Raw genomic sequence first — 18,339 nt, 5'->3', positions numbered from 1 at the left:
CCACGGGTTCTTCTTTCTAAAGCCCCTCACATGCTAAGGAGAGCCGAGTTCTTACAGAGGGACGTGGTCTCTGCCAACACAATGCAGAGTCTGATCATCTGCAGATATCTTTAGATGTCAAGAAAATGAAGAGGAACTCAGCTGACCTCTGGCTGCGTGCGCAGTGAATCCAGCAGCATCGATCTGTGTAGCTGTGCTCTAAGTGGTTCTCAAATACATGGGACAGAGAGACTTTGGAAGACAGACAGACAGACACCCCACTACCATGGCCAGCAATGTATTTCATGATTCCCCAAAGCCACAAAAAATTTGTGCACCTTTTTGCTGGAGGGCAACCTTTGAAATCCATTCCTCAGCCATGCTTCTGCTCTGATTACACAACAATGTGAGCACCCAAGGGACCCATGATGCAGCAGGCAGAGAGCTTCGGGTCTTTTAGTTTTGTTACTAAATGTGAATTCTAGGAATGCTGTGGTTGAATCAAAATGGTTGCTTCTGGTAGCAATTTAGTAGAGGTGTCAATGTTGAATTAAGTTTTCTCAAGTTTCACTTGAGATACCCAGTCAGGGCACCAACACAGCCTGTAGTCCCTGTGCTCATGAAAGCGAGGCTAGAGCCATGCTTTGGTGCAAAGGAGGTCCTAATGGACACATTTTTGTGCTCTGGGTCTTGGAGGACATCAGAGTCCAGGGAACATGTGTGAGTGGCTGTTCGGAAACCTCAGGATGGAGTCCTTGCTTGCAAGGTTCAGAAAAGACAGGGTTTTACCTTCATCTCCATATGGAAAAGCTAGAAGAGAATTGACAGACGGTCCCTTAAATTAGGTCATGTGATCTATTCATCTGTGTATGCTGAGACAAGTCTAAGCATTGGAGGCCTCTCCATCCCTTCAAAAAGAAGGAAGGAAGGAAGGAAGGAAGGAAGGAAGGAAGGAAGGAAGGAAGGAAGGAAGGAAGGAAGGAAGGAAGGGCAAGCCAAGCATCTTAACACTGGGAAAGACGAGAGCACTGAGTATACCCTGAGATGAAGATGACACTGCCTGCCACAGTGGGTCCTGTTGGAAGAGAGCAGCACAAGCTCCTGTCAGTCATCTCAGTAATTACCCACTCCTGATGGCTTTAAAACTCTGATCATACTTGTATTTCTCCATTTCTCATGATGGTGCTTAGCATCTTAACATGCTAGTTTCAAACCCAGGACAAATGGCTGAGGCCCTTATTAAACGTATCAAAGTAGACCTGGCCTCCGGGTTCTCCCAGCATCCTCCAGTCCCTACCTATTGCAGGGTATGACTGGCGTGCCCTCATCTCCTACCTGGAACTCTGCAGCCCAGAGGCTGGGCTGCCCTTACCCAAGAGGCTCTTCCTTGTTTAATCCAGACATTTTTGGTTCTTTGGCATCCTGGCTGCTGCATCTGGCTCCCCCATTTCTCCGTTCCCTTTTCCTCCCCAGCTCCCCACATGGCACAGATCATGTCCATTCCAGACTGAGTCTGCCTCTGGCTATGCTCTATGGAGCATACAGTAAGGATAGATGTGGATGTAATCTATCCAGATATTTATAATAAACCTTCTCCCCCACCATGCTTAGGAGTGGTCCTGTCCTATCCTGTCCTTATCTTTTTTCCCTTCAATAGATACACTCACAGGTACTGAAGTTGTGCTAACACTTTGTTTCATTTCTTCTGAGACAGGATCTCATTTTGTAGCTCTGGCTGCCCTGGAACTTTCTATATTGACCAGGATGGCCTTGAACTCAAGAGATCTGTTTGTCTTTGCCTCATAAGTGCTGGAATTAAAGGCATCCCGATATTTCAAAATAACAGGAAATTTGTATGTTAAATTCTTTAATCTATGATTCTAGATTATAATGCTCTAAGCCTTCATATCTTATGTAGAGTTGAGCAAATTCTCAAGAATTGAGCTAGGGAGATCTGCATCCAATTTACCGAAACTAGAATGCAAAAAGGAGCCTGACAGGGCATCAAAGAAATCACCACAAGCCAGAACCCTGTCCTACACCTGTAGCTTCACATGTATTTCTTAGCTATGATTTTATTCTGTCTAGGCAATAATGTAAGAATGTGAGAATCCTGTAACTCCATTTGGGAGGCTGAGACAGGAGGACCCCAAGTTCAGGTCCCACCTTCCCTACAGAGTAAGGTCAAGGCTAACCTGGGCAACTTTGTAAGGTCTTGTTTCAAAATTAAAAGATGTTTGTTGTTGTTGTTTGTTTGTTTGTTTTAAAAAGAAGGGCTGAGACTGTAGCTCAGTCTTAAGTGCTTACCCAGCATACACAAGACTTCATTCCACCCCCAGCACCACATGTAAATGAAGTTAGTAGTAATTGGGTTGAACTTTTCTTTTGCTATATGCGATGAAATGGATTTTGAGGGTGATTCCATTTAAAGACTGCAAAACATTAACAAAAAAGGCCAGTCCCTGCTACCCCAGCTCCTCCACACACATAGTACACTGCCCAGTCCCTGCTACCCCAGCTCCTCCACGCACATAGTAAGCTGCTGTGGTTCATTCCTGACTCTGACTCATTCAGGTTTTCTCCTGGAAGTTGTCAGGATGTATGCCTGGTTAATGGAGAAAATCAGCGCACTGCCCAGACTACACAATGCATGACTCATTCCTGGCATTTCAGAGGCTTTGTAATGGAAATTGTGGTGCTGGCCTGCGGTTTGTACCAAGTGGATGTGTGAATATTAATGAAACAAGGCAGAAGCCTCCAAGGGTCCTGCATAATTCTCACCCCAGATTCCATGTCTGTGTGATGGAAGGAAGACATTTGTGGGGTGAATTGTTCCTTTCCGTAACCCACACATGCTTGAATACCACAATATTGTTTTAATTAGGCTTATAAAGCACAGTAAAATGTTTGTCCTTGGTAGAAGAAGAAAATTCTCTCGTAGGTTGGAATGTTTTGTTGAAAGGGTATTTGTGTCTGTTGAATTAATCTGTTGGGGTTTACACTAGTGTTTGAATGCTTTTGTAAATAGTCTCTGATGTTCTGCAGCCAATTCACATTCTATCAGTCGATCCATCCATCTATCCGTCTATCATCTATCTATATATATATCAATCTACCTATCATCTATCTTCACCTATTACCTACACATATCTATCCAATATAGAGATGATGAAACATCTTTCTTTCCCATCATTGGGCTCATGGTTGAAGCTCCAGTTGCAAAAGATAGTATTTGGACTGGAGAGATGATGACTCAGGGATTACGAGCACTTACTGTTCTTAGAGACAGACCTGGGTTCAGTTCCCAAAACATACATGGTTTTCCACAAGCATCTGTAACCCCTATCCCAGGGAATCCAATGCCTTCTGACCTGTCAGGGCACCAGGTATGCACGTGACTGAATACATGCAGGCAAACAGTCATACAAATAAAAGCTTTTTTAAAACAATGATTTAATAAGAGGATAGGATAGAAATTGATGTACCTACATTTTAGATGACACGGAATGAAGATACACAGAAGAAGAGGAATTGTTCTGTTTTGATGTTTTGGGTTGAAGAGAGAACAGTGTGTAAAGCAAACCTGGGAGAGAATGGGCGTGGTTTGACGATGATACGTGAGGTGGGGACTTCACAAATCCTATCTGTGTAGATTCTTCCAGGCGCATCTGTATCTTCAAGGATGGTCATGTTTCTTTGCTCCACAGCAGTTCCTTTGGGGTGAAGTTCTAAGACCTGTCTCAGGGGAGGACAGAGGCAAATGAGAATGATCTTCCTGCCCCAGCCATTTGCTCAAGTGCCACCAGCCCATGTTGCGAGAGGTCTGTGGGAACACTGTAGAAAATGTGAAGTCCTGGACAATAACAACCCTTTTCCTTTGCCTAGCATTGACCACAAACTTCTTTCAAAGACCATCCCCTTTTGTGCTATGTAAGATGTAGTGTAAGTAGCCAAGAGGTGGACCACAGAAAGAAATGAGGGTAACCAGGGCAGACCATTCTGACAAGTGTCTTGTGTAAAGCGCATTTGCACTTGGACGTGATGGGCCAGCAGAACTCCAGTGAAACTCAGATAAGACTTCCCCATGAGTCTTTGAGACAAAAGGTCAAATGTTTAAAGTTGGGTTTGGGGGATTCTCGTGAATTTATAGCTCCTTGGAGCAAGGCTGTTTTGGACTAGCTCATTGGAAGGTCGATGTGTAAAAGGTATTTTCTGCAGTAAAGAATGCACACATCCCTTCTAACACAGCCACTTTATTCTGCTCCTGTCCTCTCTAACAATAGCTCCCTGCTGCGTGCTCTTAAGACACAAGTGCTAATATTATGAGGAATGAATTGTATGAGAAACAGTCTAATCTTTTCTAAAAGTGCTAAAAATACCCATCTGCCACCAAGAATGCTTTAGCATGCTCTCCCACTTCCAGAAACTGTGGGATGTCAGGCAAAGCCACACGTCAGTGGACACCATGAGGTCTGGGTGAGAGTAGAAGTTTAGCCCTTAGAAAATCAAGAGCCCCAGATAAGGAAATTCAGAGCAAAGCCAGACATTACACGAGGGCTAAGTCGTTAAGTACACAACCATTTTTTTCCAGAACATTCCTTGAAAGGAACTTGTCATAGAAAAACCTCTTTTTCTCTCTCCTAAGGAAGCTGAGGTATAAGCCATTTCATTCCCAGAGTTGAGGCAGATGGCTCATTCACTAGGGCCCTTAGACTTGTATTCACATCCTCAACACGCATGTATAAAACTGGATGTGGTGGCATGTGTCTGCACACAGTGACTTGTGCTGTCGTCTCAGCACTGAGGGGGTAGAGACAGGAGGATGCCTAGAGCTCCCTGGCCAGCTAGTCTTTGCCAGATCTGTGGACTCCAGGCTCAGTGAGAAACCTCGTCTCAAAAAATAATGTGGAGAGTGACTGGAAAAATTCAACATTGACTTCTGGGTGCCACACTCACACACGGAAATGTACACAAACATACTTACATACATGAAGGAGGGAGGGAGAGAGAGAGAGAGAGAGAGAGAGAGAGAGAGAGAGAGAGTGTGTGTGTGTGTGTGTGTGTGTGTGTGTGTGTGTGTGTGTGTGTTGGAGACCTAGAACCTTGTGCTATGTCCCTGAGGTCCTGTGTGGAATCAAGAGACAAAGCAGAACCAAACACCTGCCATCTCCTCATTGGCTCCTGCCCAGTCACCTTCCATCCCCTGTGCCGTATCCAGTCAAAGCTTCGGAACATCTGAAGGGCAGTATTTCCTTCCACTTGACAGTCTTCAGGGTTTGCCAACAAGGTCTCAGACAAGACCTGGAGTGACCTGGAGGATATGGAAGCAAACGATTAAGGGACAAACAAGAAGGAACGATAGGGTTACAGTTTCCCAGGGCTGCACCCCTTGTCTTCAGTTCACACATGATGTTCGCTCATCCCAGCATGCCCCCTCCCACCATTCCTTCCTATTCTATATCTGCTAGGAAATCTCCCAGGATTGCCTCAAGTCATTCTGTCTTTTCTTAAGCTTTGTAAAGTTGTAAACACAGAACTATAAAAGGCAGAGATAGTGTCGATTTTAATTAAAAAACAACCAGATTTTTCTATCTGGAAAAAAAATGACACTTCTCCTCAAAAAATTAAGAGTAGTAAAATGTGAGGGCATAGTGAATGAAGCCTTACCAGCGAACACTTGCTTTCTAAACATAGATTTCACTGCAAAATGGCCTACCGCTCATGCCATGCGAGGCTGAGGTCCGCCGCTGGCACTCCAGCTGTTCATATTGCTGGACTGTTTGCTAAGGTGATATTTATGCTTGTGATGTATCGGAGTCGTGGTTGTTAGGTGTGTGTGTGTGTGTGTGTGTGTGTGTGTGTGTGTGTGTGTGTGACTACTCACTGATGTAGTTATTTTAAGGCGGAAATCAGCATACCTAATTTACATTTATCCAAATCTGTTAAACATCTTTCTCCAGAAGAGTGAAAAGTGACAGTTGAGACAAGATCCTGAAATCTCCACTCAGCATTTTTGCGGGCTTCCAGAGTGACAGTTTTAAGAAAGCTTCAAGCAACTGGGGTCACTGATAGCTAAGGAAGCCATCTGTCTTTTAGCTTTATTGTTTCGCCCCAGACCCTTGCTGAGATGTAAAGGAAGCCTTATGAGTTTAGCCTTTTCAAAGGGCATTGCCAGGAAGAGTGCCATTATTATTAGATAACCATAATGGTATGTTCTAGAGTCCTTCTCCTCATCTGACACACACAGTTCCCTCCCAGCCCGCCAGCAGAGCCGGAGAGAGGGGAATAAACCCACGGCATGTTTGCTTTCAGAGTCTGATTCTGTATTGCTGTGGAGGCATGCTGGGATATGCTTTTCGCCTGTGATTAGATTTTTTTTTAATTCTTAGGAAGAATTCAGTTATTTCCACTTCTCCTAAGTATGTTCTGATGTTTCCCAACATTAAATATTTTTGAACACTGTGAAGAAAATCCTACCGGTATTCTAGCCACAACTTAACTCAAGCATATTTCACTCAAAGGATGTGACTTTCTGGGGGCCGGGGGAAGTCTCAAATCTGTAGAGAACTCTACAAGAATGTAATAAAATAAAATAACACTTTACATCAGAACATCTGTATAGTATTCTTAGACATAATTATAAAGAGCAACCATGTCCCAGCACTTTACTCTGCACATATCAGCAAACGACATCAAGCATAAACGACAAGAGAAAAATGCATCATTTGCTTTGATGGGATCATGAGGAACAGCAAACCTAAAGAAGAAAAGTAGAACCCAACTTCTGGCCAGTTATTGACACTTCATTACTTCAACAAAATAGAACAAGTCTCCATAGAAAGTATTCATTTGGGAAATAAGACTTCTATTTTTCCTTCATACTGGATTAAACAGAAGTTGTTGTAAGTCTATATGTGATTAGATTTCTAACGTCTGTCAAGGTTTAGATTTCCTACCAAGGAAAACCCAGGAAAACATAAAAGAAGCTATGAGGCCTTGCCTTCAGCCAGTGACGGCTTAGCCTCCATGGGGAAAGGCCATGGACAGACAGCAGGGCTACTAGCAACAAGAGTGAGCCTTTGTTTCCCTGCCAGTTGTGTGCACCCATCATTTGGTTGTGGGGCAATGCCTGTAGTCTTAGAAAAGTTTGACTTCAAGCCACGTGAATGGAGTGAAGTCCTAATAAAAAATGTAGTCGGAGAAGCCAGTTTAGCAGAGCTCCTCTGAGGAGAAAGGGGGAAGGAAGGGGGGAGGTGGGGGAGGGGAGGGAGGGGGGAGCAAGCGCTGGAAATCTCCCAGAAGCAAAGCTGTAGGGATGAGCTGGAACACAAACACTGCTCTTGAGTGGAGAAGGATTTATGATGGATGCAATATCCCTCTTCAATAGGAAGCGTGTAGTTATTGAAGAGAGACCACAAAATCGTTATGTTGTCATAACATGCAATCTATGGTTACAGGGCTGGCCCGATGGGAACTGTTGGGGTAGATACGCAGAGAGGAAGAGGTCTGTGGTTTCACAAATCTTTCATGAAAGAAGGATCCCTGTGACATATCGCAATATCACCGTTAATGCTTAGGGATGTGGGGCTCTGCTGTGTGCGTGGAAGGATCTGGGGAAATGGATCAATGGTGGGAATATCTAAGCCGTGCCAATAGCCATGGCTCGAGAGGCAACAGAGAGAGCTGGATCTTGCTCAGTTCCTTATCAAGCTCTTGCTCCTCCTATTCCATTCCATTTTTTTTTCTCCTACATGACCGTGGTGTCTTCCCAGGTCATACCTGTATCCAAGAAAGAGTCTTCCCTTGTGCCAATTGTAGCCATGGAACAAATACAGAACCTATCTGGGCCCTGCACATAGCCACTGAAGTCTATTTTTGTGACTCTCAGATATGTCCCCGATCCCAGTAACCTTATAGTGCCTGCTGCTCCTTGACTGTATCTTAAGCCTCTTCTTAGGCAGACCCGGGTTCTACAGGATCAGGTCTCCATAATGTTCTGCTCTTGGTATGTACTCAACGGCTTCATTCTTTCAAACAATAAATTTAAAAAAGTGATGCAGTGAAGAAAATAAACATGCACTAAATTAAAGCATAAAAGGAGACCAGCGTTCCACTTTACCAGAAACACAGGCCAGCCAGGGGTTTCATGGCTTATATTTGACCAATGCTGCCTTGTCTGTAAGAGGTCTGCTGGATGTAGAGAGAAATGACTGATTCCCACTGGTTGCAAGTTTGCTGGTACCTAGTACCAGCTCTGTGGTTCACAGCCCTGGTTGCTCTTTTGGAAGACCCACGTTCAATTCCCAGTGCCCATGTGATGATTTATAGCACTCTTTAACTCCAGTCTCTGGGCGGCCTCTGACAGCATCTCCTGATCTCTGTGGGCTCTGGACAAGCACAATACACAGGCATACATGCAGGCAGAACACCCATACACATAAAAAAAAATCTTCAAAAGAAATATTTCTGGGGCGTGGATAATCAACCGAGTTTTCTCTGTAACCTGCATGTTAGCTTCTTCCATTGTCAGATGCCACACTATGCTGCCTGAGGTGGACCCTCCCCAGGGAAGCCATGATCTGGAGAAACAAGAGTGGCTGCTGGTGCTCTGGCCTCCAGAGTATGGATTCTGTTCTATCTGCAGGAGACTAGGAAGGACAGTCATTTCCCTCACAAAAATCTTCTCTCCAGGACACCTCCAAAGGGAATGGAAGGCAAATGGAGTTTTCCCCAGGGTAATCCTAGTGAGGAAGGTTGAAAACACAGGTACAAATAAGTCTGAGGCCCAGTTTCAGGTTCAGGGAGACTGATGTAATCCCTCCTTCTGTCTCAGGAGATGCTGCAGGTGGATGACGGGGAGACCCCAAGCCACCACTTATGACCCCTTTGCTCTTTACTGAAAGGGCTAGTTCCTACAGGTTAAAAGGGCTGTGGTGCTGAAGGACTAGGATCCCGGGTGGCCTTTTGTCAGTCTTTTGTGATTCTTCACCCAGGACACTTCTTGGCTTAGTTTATTCCTACCTAAGAGCCCACCACACACAGACTTAACTTCTTCCCCCCTAGAAGAGTCCAAACCTTCATCCGTCTCTTTAGTTTTCACAAGAAAATATAGGTTCCTATAGCTGGCCTATTTTACAGAGGAGGGATTGGGAGAACAGGAGCCTCTAAAGAGAAAGGGATAATGAAGGCATTGAGTTTTATTCTTCAGAATAAAGGACTCCTTCTTAAGCCAGGTGACTGGAGTCTAAACTGTTCCACACAAGAGAGCAAATCTCCCGCTTATCCAGGCATGGTCAACCCAGGAGAGAGGCAGGACCAACCCTGGCTCATCCTGTGGGCACAGACTACAGGAAATGATGGGGTCTTAAGAACCTCTCTGACAAGTCCCAACACCAAAAGATTCCCAGAAAGGGTATTTTTTAACTGCCTTTTCAAACTCCAGACAAACTACTGGCATTGGAAAAAGTTTTCCAAAGTCAACCTATTATTGGCTCTGATATTAACAGAAAATCAGAAGTCAAGAAGATGAAGGTAGAGAAATTAGTCATCACTATTGACATGTGTTTTGTCCAGCTAGGAGGTGAGGCACACACATATGAATATACATACACACATATACACCGTTTACATGCATGCATACACACACACTAAATACATGTACAAGCACCCACACATCCTACAATGCAAGCATGTAAAGACACACACTCTACACATATATGTATGAAGAGAGAGAGAGAGAGAGTAACTTTCTCAGATATATAATTCACCTGTTACCATGAAGGGTAGTTCATTTGATGTGTAAGTGGCATTCCTTAGAAAAGCTGTATGCTGTGCCTGTCAATATTAGCCAAGTTAGAAACATTTCACATGGCACCCCCAAATCACTGGTCCACTTCCAAAGGGCGAGCAGTTCACTTTCAGGAAATGGCTGACTCCTGTGGACCCAGACCAACACCCGGGCTGTTCATTTCAACAGATTTCAAAATGCAAAAAGGAGTGTTCCTGCCTCAAACTTTATAACCTTTTCCCATGTGGTCAGAGGGGTCCTGAGTGTACCCCTGCACCCAGAGGGATGCGATCTACTCAGCTCTGGGGGGGGGGCTACACCCACCTAACAGACTTTTCCGAACACCCTGATCATGCCCCTGCCTTATGGTAGAATACAGAAAAGCAGACATCGAGACCCTTGACCATTTCCACTTGCCCAACACCCAGAAGCCATTGGAAAAATGTCTTGAAAGGCCAGTGTGTGCTGAGCTGAGCCCTCTCTCTCTCGTTGCCTTCTCTGGGTTAGCTTCTCAGCTGCAACTGGCTACAGGCATCTGGGGAACAGAGCCAGGTCTGGAACAGAGAGTGGCTGGTGAGGTGGTTTCTAGTTGTTTTTAATTCCTAGACCTTTGTCCTAGCAGCTGAAGCAGGTGGTCAGGGGACCCACTCTGTGCAGCTCTCGGTGTTGGGATTAAGGAGGTTCCTCAGAACGGGACCCTGAGGAGAGGGCAGCTGAACCCAGCTCGAGGCGAGGCTCCAGACAGCTGGTTCTCAGAGATATTAAATGTACTCAGAAGAGAGAGACCAAGAGGCAGGGGTACCTAGAAATCACATCTCCAAGAATGATTTTCAAATGCTGTGAGCTTTAGGCTAGTAAGACAGATATGGGGGAATAGCTGTTTTGTGAAAAGGAGAGTAAATTTATCTTTATTTTTATTGTCATAAAATACTACTAACATAAAATTCACCCATTTTAACCATTTTAAGTACTGTCCTAGTATTAATCACATTCACGAAGTTGAGGGGCCCCTCAGGGCTATTCTGTTCTAAAGCTCCTTTGCCATCATCTTAAACAAGAGCTCACTATCCATTAAATGGTGAGCCCTCCTCTTCTTGTCCCAGCCACCAGCAACTTCCATTTTGCTTTCTAACTCTTAAGAATCTGATTCATGTAAGTGGAATTGTTCATTATTCATCCCTTTTAATCTAGCTTTAATCCACTGGGCATGATGTCTTAGAAGCTCGTGCATGTTGTGGCTAGTGTCAGAACCTCCTTCCCTAGGAAGGGTGAATAGTCTTCCAGGTACATCAGCCATTCTGTTTATCAACTGGCAGACATTTGAGTCCTTCCTTCCTAGTGTTATATGACTACTATGAACAATGGCATGTAGGTATTATAGATGTGTTCTTTGCCATTTTAGGAAAATGGATCCCAGTGAACTGGGCAAATGTTACAGAGGCCAACTATGGCTTGGTAGACCCAGTTCTCGGACAGTGGAGGAGATTCCCATGGCCTGGAGCATTGGGTCTAGGTGACTCTTAGGTGAGAATTTTTTAGTAGAGACATTCGCATCCATTAAAGGGGATCCCTTCCCATTCTATATTCCCATGATTTAAGGCAGAGTTTGTAACCCCTAAAGGCCACATATAGAGAAAAGTGATAGCTATGTCAGATGAACCTTCTATGGGAAAGAGCTGGGATGTCAGTATGAGGAGTTGAATCTACTACTGTCTCCAGGCTGAGCCTGAACTCACAGGCTGATTTCTTAGAAGCGTAGACCGAGATTCTGCACAGGACTGAGGAGGTCTGTCTAGGGCGTGGCAGTTTCCTTGGACTGTAGCATCCTGGGCAGGATGCTGAGTCCGGTGTCCTTAGCACCGTCCTCCGTGTGTGTGTGTGTGTGTGTGTGTGTGTGTGTGTGTGTGTGTGTCTGCTGGGACGAAAGCACTTTCCAGCTTTCCAGGGAGGTCCATCCCTAACCTGATTTCCTCACAGGCTGCAAGAAGTCTAAGGGTGAATGGGGACATGTGGATGCAGGACCCCCTTGGGGATTTCAGGATGGCTTGTCAGCCTAGGTGGGGATGCCCTGGGCTCTCTCCTAATTGGTTTCATCCTGCTACTGTTGCAGGGAGGGGAAAGGGAGGGTTCTTATCATTAGTTGAGAAGGTCCTGCCAGAGAATTCCAGTATTCTGGAGTAAGTTTAATTGAGAGTGATTTCATGCTGTCCTTTTTCATGTCGAAGCCAGGGGCTTGCATCATATGATGCAAGTGAATTCGGGGAGGTTTTTATTTGCATGTGAATCACAGCTTTTCCAGCTGAATGCCACTTACTTGGAATTTTCGTCTGATTTTGTTTTTGTTTTTGTCTCTTGGTGTTTTTCCATCAGGCTCTTGGCTAACCAGAAGAAGAAGGGAAAAAAAAAACCCGTAGGGAGGGTTCAGTCTGCCTGGAGCAGGGTTTGAGTTGGCAACTCCAAGGGGGAGTATTATGAATGTGAAAATAAGAAAACGGATGCTTTATTTTGCTTTGAGGGAGGAACCAAAGCCAAGTCAAATCGAGAGCTCTAATTTGGGAATAGTGTTATTACAGGTCATTGGGAGTTGGGTACACGCTAAATTGGGAGGCCAGTCACATGAGGAGGCAGCAAAAGCTGTCACATGGGGGACAGCCGAGGCTCATTTACAATGAAGTTTTATTTTATTTACTACGTGGTTGAAAGAAATCTATGGCAGATTTGGAAATCAAATCACCCCAGTTGTTGTTGATCTCTCTAGCTCCTGGCCAATACGTTGTTTTATACCCAAGCCAGAGCTTCCTGTGTGTGTGCTTTCCGGGGGTTTTATTTAGGACCTGGGATGTGTTCCTTGATGAGTTGAGCAGGCCATGTGCTAAAGGTTATATGTCTGCTCCCCACGTTCCTATCTGATTCCAAGTGGCTTGCTTCCTTTCTCTCTGAAGTCCCTTACACGTCAGGGGTCAACGTACCTGGATAATCTCTCTCTCTCTCTCTCTCTCTCTCTCTCTCTCTCTCTCTCTCTCACACACACACACACATACATGGGGATGGACAGACAGACAGAGGGCACACCCACACCACCTTTCAGTTTCATTTCTGTTTCCTCAGCACTAATGCTGCAAATGCCAGATTGAATTAAAAAAAAAAAAAGATAAATCCTGTCCTTGCTGTGGACAGTTATGAGCAAAGCTCTCTTCCTCCTTCCTGCTTCCTCCTCCCGATTTTTGATGTTGTTGGCATCCAGGGTAGGACCAGGGTTGTGTGAACTACATTGATGATTCTTCTTGAATCCAAGTTGCATTTTCAGATGTCTTAATCTGGGCTCCGTTATTGGCATTTGAGATAAGATGTAAACAGCTCTAGACTATCTAGAGCCAGCAAATTGATATCCAGCGCAAACATGTTGTGGGTCACGGTCCTAAATGGAGTGCCTTACTAAGAGTGTGACAGTCTGCTGGTGCCACCGAAGCATGTGGGCCAGCAATACTTGTGATGCCCGTTAGGAATAGAAGGCGTGTGGAAACTTTCTATAATAACAGCCTGGCCCTCCAGACTGGCCTGGACAAGTGACTAGGGACTCTGGCAGCATCCGAAGCCGTAGTGGGGTATAGGTTTATGACCTTAGGCAACTTGCACGGTTCCTTGGTTTCCCAAGTGGATTTGGAATAGGGAAGATAAGTTCAGGAGGTGTTTGAGAGGTGAAATGTCATCAGGTAAGCAGAGAGCATGTAGAAGTGTTCTGAGAGCGCATACCACCGTCACCCATGTGCTGGAGCCAGCCTGGATGGCTCTCCCCTTCTTAGCATTGCTCCCTACGGATGATGCCTCTGACATCACAATACTCAGGTGGCCACTCAATAATGATGGGCTATCCCCAGCAGACACCAGAGGAGGGGAGAAAAAGGAGGAGGACGAAGTGGAGAGGGAGGAGATGGAGCAATCCCTTAAGTGATCATTCCATCCACGCACACAGCTTTCACCTAACATCTGGTTCAAGTGTAATGTTTTCAGCTCCGTATAACCTGTACAGCGTCTGTGCCCTCCCCTTCAAATGCAGCACAGTATTATGATCCTCTAATCAAGAGAACTGTGCTCCCCTCGCCACATGTCTCGTGGTTCACCGGCAGACCAGTGAGTGAATACGTCTTCACCAGACGGCTCTCCGGAGCAGCTGTTTAGAGGTAATGTTCTGGCCGCTCTGGCTTCCTCCAGACCCATCCCAGCCCTCCTCCTGGGGCTGGAGCTGTATAGGGACTATGTAGATGTTCTGAGGGTGGGAGTCCGGGTTAAAAAAAAAAAAAAGAAAAGAAAAGAAAAGAAAAAGAAATTGACAGCACTGACTTTTTTTTCTTCATGTGTCTGTGGCCACCCTGAGCTGGGTCACACCTTATTGTACTGTGCACTAAAGTCCAAATAAGCAGAGCCATCCCTCTTCCATCCATCCTTAAAAGGACTTTTACCTCTCTTCTCTGGACAGATGGTGATGATAGAAAACCAGGGAGGCCGGCCCTGCCTTAGAAATATTGTGACATTTCCATGGCTTGTTCATTGTTTTAAACTCCACCACTGAGAGAGAGAGAGAGAGAGAGAGAGAGAGAGAGAGAGAGAGAGAGAGAGAGAGAGAGAGAGAGAGAGAGAGAAGAAAGGTCCACGCCACTCTTGAAGCAATTCCTCCTAACTCACCTTTTCTCGCCTGGCTTCACAGTAGCCTCCCCTGGGGATTATAATGTGAGAACATGGAGACTAAGATTCTCAATTCTCTTGGTTCCTCCTGTCAGTGGTTCTCAAACATAATTAAGCCTAGAGTCATCTGGAAAGCTGGTCAAACACGGGCTGTGTTCTGTACCTGGGGAGGGCCGTGGGGACAGAATCTGCATTTCTCACGAGTTCCCAGACACAGGGTCTCCTGCCCTGAAGCAGCTCTTAGACCTTTTGGGCCAGTCCTTCTCCCAAGTACATACAGCTCAGTGGGGATTCAAGCCCAGATGATACTGTGCTGTGCTTTGGGATCCATCTTCCTCTGTCCCACCCCACCTCCCACCAAGTAGCTCTTGAAAATGGATGCCTCCAGAGGGTGTTCCTAGAGCACAGCTTGGGCACTTAAAACTAGGGTCCTGAATGCTGTCCCCCTGGTGACTCAACCTCACCTGTGTTTCTGTGTGAGGAACGGCAGGACTGATCCATGGTCCGTGGTACAGCGATCTGTTGAGTGTCTGTCTGGCTTAGGGGGAGCTGGTATGGAGCTGCTGGGAGCACGTTTGCAGGGAAAGGCTGGTTCTGTCTTCTTCTGGGCCCCACTTGTCATTGCAGATCCAGCTTGGTTTCTTCTGTTGAGCCTGAGCTTTACTGTCTGAGGGGGAGGGGCATCTGAGGAGAAAGAGCAGACTGTTGTCAGTCAGCTATCACAGAGCATGTTATGCATATCTCTCAACCCATGCCGTCCACCAAGACTGTATGGTCAGCTTAGGGAAGGGAGTAGGAGTAGCGGACTGCTCGTGAGGCAGGGCTATGACTAGAGAGAATGGTGCTGCCACGTCAGTGATGGGGCTCAAAGGCATGAGGGCTAAACTGAAAAAAAAAATGAGATTGGGGGTGGAAGGCAGACTCTTCAGCTGATGCCACGGATGACGGAAAGAGCAGAAGAGAGGAGGGGGAGAATCTGGGTATATATGAGGCACATTTCCAGCAGAGAGTATCTAATGTCAAAAACAGAGGTCTCTTTTATAGGATTTTAGCAGCTGGTAGCCATCTCCACTGACAATAGACCCAGATTCCAGTGGGTTCTGCTTCTTGCCAAGGAGTGTGCTGGATGCTGGCTGGGGATCTTCTACATCAGAAAGTCACTGCTTTTTACAGCAATGCCTTTGGTTCCAAAGATGGAGGCCTTCTCCGAGTGCCTCTCTACTCCTAGTCTGCTTCCCCCCAAATCATTCCCACTGAAGACATTTCGATGGTTTCAGCACCTTCTCCAGCCTCTCTACCAATTTTATTGAAAAGGGCAGGTCCTAGTGCCAGGCCACATACCTTGATGGAGACTAAAGATAAGTAGTAGATAAACTAACAGGTACATCCTTGTCTAAAGGTGGCTGTGTAAGAGCCATTAAAACAAAGTGACACTACTGCTGACCTCCTCAGCTCAGGACCAGTGAGGATAGAGCTTTGCATTGTCTTTCTCCTCACAGGGCTTTGTCCCCAAGACCTGGAGGTAAAGATGAGGGCCAGTCGGCGAATTTCTAAAGCCCCTGGACATAGAAGTGCACCTTCGTTCCTCCATGACCATCAGTAGACTTATCTCCTGGAAGGAGCCCCTCCCACCCAGGTCTCCCCTCTCAGCAGTGAGATGGGGCAGCTCAGAGCGTACATAGCATGTGAGTCTGCTGGACCTGGGCTATTGAAAGCTCACTCATGTCTGGACCCTGCTGCCCTGGGCCTTTTCTTCACCCTCTGTCCTTCCTCGTTCCCTGTGACTTTCCTTCCCCCTTCGGTCTTGTCCTTTCTTATAGAATTCTAGACAGCATCCTTGACTTCAGGAAGCATGAGTCACACTCTACCTATGCATGGCCTCAGTTGTGTTCTGCAGTTCCTCACCAAGTTAACTAAAGCAAGAGGTCCCTACCTGGTCAGTCCAGCTAGCTCTGCTCTAGCCATTGACCTATAGCCCTGCTTAGTTCTGGGCCCCAAAGGGGGTGGGGGACATGGCCATAGTCATTCCATTCTTTACTGTCACCTTCCCTGCTGTCCTCTCTACTCTCTGACCCCAAGACTTCAGTGTTTAGAGGTAGTTCCCCTTCTCATTAAAAAATAAAATAAAAAAAAAAGCTGAAACCTGGCCACATCACCAAACCTACTAACCTGAGTGAGCCTGCAGCACTCGTAGCAGGTGATGCAAACCTGCTTTTACTGCTCGCCTCTGCATAAATTCCCAGGGTAATAGCTTGGGAGTGGACCAGGAAGGGAGGTGCACCTCTAACTCCCTCTACAGGGCTGTGCTGGTACAGCACAAATGGATGCCTTCCAGACTCACCCAACTCTGTTCTTGTGGTTAATCCAGACTTTCTTTCATAAAGCAATGCATAGTTAATCTGCAACAGAGATTCAAATAGCTTACCTCAATAAAAAAAACCATTCATTTCTTCTCCATAGGTGACTTAGATGTGCAATGCTTCAGATTTTATGCCGAAATGCATAACATACAAACCTCACCGTCAGCACCTTCGCTATGCATGCTTTGGGAATATCAGTGTGCTCTTTCTTGATGACAGTATTTACATAGCTACACCGCACAGCATAAGCTCACACATTCACACTAGTACATTAGATTCATAGATCTTCAGATGAAAACGTTGGCTTGTTAAGAAACTCCATTTAGTTTAGGAAGTGTGGGACCCCATGGAGGTACAATCTGGGCTCATTTTGGAGAACATCTCTCTGGTGCAGGGTGGAGCTGTTGGCTGTAATTCTCCTCACACTTCCCAGGGTTGATTCCTAGTGTGTGAATTAGCTGCTGTCCATGTTGGCCCCTGTGAACAAGCAGGAGCTATCAAAGCTTCCTTGTGAACTGCTAAGTTCTCCAAGATACTCCCCGCAGCTCTCTTCTCTGGGAAGTACCAAGCACTTAGGCCTTGGCATTGTCTAAGGCCTCCTTACACTGCAGTGAACACTGGAGAGAGAGGATACTGTGGGATTCTGTCGGAATTCTCATTTCTGGCCTTCCCATGGGACAGTGCCCAGTGCTCGTGCAGGATTACAAAGCAAGAGCTTTTGTTGTCTTTCATCAAGTCAGCCCAAGGATTGCTGATTCATTATTTTAAAGACTCTGAGCATCCCGTCATGGTGTAGGGGGTTGGGCTCAGGTGAGGGTAGGGGTGAAGATTGGCAAGAGCAGAAACTCATGCCTTTACCCAGCGTGGTTTCTCCAGAAAAGCTTCCAGCCCTAGCAGCTACGTGAATGGCATCTGTAAGATTGTGTCATGTGGTTGTCAAGAGCAAGGGAATGGTGTTTCCATCTCCAGTTTCCATAAGTTTTAGGATCCCTGTTCCTAGGACATTTTATTAAAACTGTCACCATTCAAACATAAACCGTCTTGACACAATGCCATTGGGATTGCTTTTCTTTCACTCTTCAACAGATGTTTGCAAAAGAGTTGCATTAAAATACATTTAATTCTACTATCTCGACCTCTCAAATCTTTTTTTTTTTTTTTTTTTTTTTTTTGGTGAAGATTACCTTAATTGGTGTCCTGGCAACCAGGGAGAGCACCCAAGGATGCCTTTGTTCTGCAGCAGAATTGTCCACCCTAAACAGAATGTTATGAAGGCAGTTCAGGAAAGACCTGGAAATTGAACTGTTTTGTCTTCTGTCAGACATCCAGCAGGCCACACGGGGCTAAGCTCTGTGAGGAAGTGAAACAGTACCAGAGCAACTTCGTATGAGTGAGGTTTCCTTAGAAAAATGATATCTGCACAACAATGAGCTGACGGGAGCAACACTGTCACACAATCTTCCAGTGTGTGAGCCTTTGGGCCATCCTCACACCATCCCCAAAGCACAGCAGATGGGTAGCACTCCGATC

At 45.8% G+C, this 18,339-nt stretch overlaps 1 protein-coding gene across 5 annotated transcripts in view; it reads left to right on the top strand.

Annotated features, from left to right (window-relative positions):
• Samd4a (sterile alpha motif domain containing 4A) overlaps positions 1 to 18,339 on the top strand; it is a 216,553-nt gene that overhangs the window by 103,223 nt on the left and 94,991 nt on the right. The window contains exons 1-2 of one of the 5 annotated variants that reach the window (XM_021181618.3): positions 13,663 to 13,947; positions 15,949 to 16,134. The exons of 3 other annotated variants lie outside the window; for them this stretch is intronic. The gene's annotated coding sequence lies outside the window, so the exon portion shown is untranslated. Of the gene's footprint in view, positions 1 to 13,662; positions 13,948 to 15,948; positions 16,135 to 18,339 lie in introns of those variants that run through there. One more of the 5 variants, XM_021181617.2, reaches the window with a different exon arrangement.

Source organism: Mus caroli, unplaced genomic scaffold, assembly GCF_978045245.1.
Source record: "Mus caroli unplaced genomic scaffold, Mus_caroli_1 scaffold_12, whole genome shotgun sequence".
NCBI classification, from domain to species: domain Eukaryota; kingdom Metazoa; phylum Chordata; class Mammalia; order Rodentia; family Muridae; genus Mus; species Mus caroli.
Note: the sequence above shows the minus strand (reverse complement) of the source record. Positions and strands in the feature narration are given on the sequence as shown.